This window comes from Crotalus tigris, unplaced genomic scaffold, assembly GCF_016545835.1.
Source record: "Crotalus tigris isolate CLP2741 ecotype Arizona unplaced genomic scaffold, ASM1654583v1 scf7180000024506.7606697, whole genome shotgun sequence".
In the NCBI taxonomy this organism is placed as follows: Eukaryota; Metazoa; Chordata; class Lepidosauria; order Squamata; family Viperidae; genus Crotalus; species Crotalus tigris.
Window position 1 is genome coordinate 5707354 of NW_024100678.1, and position 2647 is coordinate 5710000.

A 2647-nucleotide genomic window follows, 5' to 3' on the forward strand; every position below is an offset into this window, starting at 1 on the left:
GTCTAAAGTTGGTACATCAGATTTGAGACTTCTATGAGGATGGTTTGTTCCACAGATGTAACCTGAAATACAGGTAGTTCTTGACTTATGACTGCAATTGAGATCAAAGTTTCCATTGATAAACAAGAAAATTGTTAAGTAAGTTTTGCCCTATTTTATGACTTTTCTTGCTACAGTTGTTAAGGGAATCACTGCAGTTATTAAGTTAGTAGCAGAGTTGTTAAGTGAATCTTTGCTTGTCAGAAGGTTGCAAAAGATGATCACATGACTCTAGGACAATGCAACTGTGATAAGTACTTGCCAGTTGCCAATTGTCCAAATTCTGTTTATGTGACCATGGGGATGCTTCAGTGGTCATAAGTGTGAAAAACATTCATGAGTCCCTTTTATCAGTGCCATTGTAATTTTGAAGGGTCACTAAACAAATGGTTGTAAGTCAAAGATTACCTGTATTTATTTCTGGTTTTGTGATTGGAAATATAATTTTTGTGGAGTTGGAAGTTATAGAAAATGAAGTCACTGATGAGATATCAATCTCAAATTATACAAAGACAATATCTTTCAGTTGTGGTTTGATTTACCTTCACCAGGCTAATGATTTGTTTATGGGAACCATATGTTTTATTTCATCTGAATATCAAATTCATTACACAGATTGGAACAATCAATTTAAACAAGCCACAAACAAGAATACTTTCTGGTAAGAATTGTGTATAAATGAAATACTCAATTCTGACCAAGCCCCCCCAAAAGACCTATTGTATAAATGATGCAATAGGCTCTGTTCTGAAAAAAGAAGAAAAAAATCCAACCCCTGAAAGACTTTTTCTTCTTCTTTTTTTCCATCCACACCACAGTGGAGTCTCTAAACATATTAAGTGAGCTCTCTGACCATCCCAATCATACAGTTTCCTGTCAAAATCTGATTGGTGCAAGAACTCCACTACATAGATTTGCAATTAAGAGAGAAATAGCTGAAACAGCCAATAATGCTGTGGAACAAACTTTTGTTGATGAGGAAACCATTTTTCAATACTTTCTGCGGGGTTAATTTTAAAGACGGTAATCGGAAAAAGAACCTCTTGGGCTGGACCTGATGTTATTATCTTTTTCTTTGTGATATTTATTACACTGTTGAGAAAAAAGCTTTGTTTAATGATTTTGAATCATGCTCTGAAGAAAAATGGTTTGCCTGTGCAGTGACATTGGTGTGCTTTTGCTGTGATGCAAAACGAAGAGCCTGGGGAAATTAATCTCAGATTTATAAACAAAACCTCTTACACAAGTGACTCATTGAAGCAGGCTATAGATAGCCCTTAATGGGAGCACATATGTTTATGCTAAACAACCTGTATTACCAACTGAGGTGATACAATTCTCCCCACCATTAGCAAGATTAATTTTGCCTTGGAGTGTCTCTATGCAACACAAGTACCTTTCAGGTAAGTTGAAAAAAGAAAAGTTATCAGGCATGCAACATCAATGAGTAGCAAAGATTTGAGAAATGCAGGAAACCAGAGCATTCCTCTGAGAAATATGTTTTTAATTCCCAGTAAGATAAAGTAGTCATCTGTCAAAATGAAATTACAAGGGAGCTGTTGCTGTCAGCAATGCTTCCCAAAGACTTAAAAAAAAACAGACTTTGTATAGGATCTTGAAGGGATTCTGTTTACATAATACCATGAACAGTAGAAATACCTGCAAATAAACATCCTTCATCATTTTCATCCAGGCAGCTTGAGAATGATTGAGCATAGGGGAGAACCTTGATAACTTTTGGCCCAATGTCTGCCTTCCACGATTACATCTATTAAAGAAGATGAAAGTAGATGCAGCCAACTGCAACACTGAAAGCAAAATTCAGTTTGCTGAAGGCATGCTTCGATGATCTGGAGTGCTTATCTCTTCCAGTTTAACCACAAGCTGATGATTATGTGGAATTAAATTTGCTATGCTATTACACTGATGTTTTTCTCCCTTCCAGCAAGCATATTAAGTATTAACAGATGCTTGTCCTGAAACATGAATACACACATCAGACATTTGTGCCCAGTAAGGGCTTCCTGGGAATCTACATAAGTCTTTAAGGAAGCATATTTAGTATTCAAATGTTATGTACTTGCAGAAAATAATAGCTTATTCTAATGTAACACTGTCCATATCCTAAAATGTAAAATGTCTTAAAATTATGCGAGACATTTATGGTCAGATAAACTAGTGCAACCAAATTTTATTCATCGTAGGAGGATTGACTCATGTCCAACATAGCTTAGTTGTCAGTTCATAGAGGTGGAGAAAGAGTTGAGGAAAAGTGAGGAGAAGCTCACATGAGAAATTGAAAAACTTTTCTTCTGGTTAATCCACTCCATTCACCTGTCAATTGGTCCATTTTCTGAACTTCAGTTTATCAGTCTTCCTATGGTTTAGGCTAGAAAATTAAATTGACCAAATTCTTGTCTACGGTGATTCTCATAGGTCACAGGTATCCCAAAGGTGCTTTTTCAAAAGGCAATTGAACTTTCTTTGTTTTTGCTTGAAGATGTTTTGCTTCACATGCAAAAAGCTTGGATGAAATGAAGAAGCTTCTTGGATGAGAAGTGAATGTCTTCAAGCAAAACAAAGTCCAGTTGCCTTTTGAAAAAACACT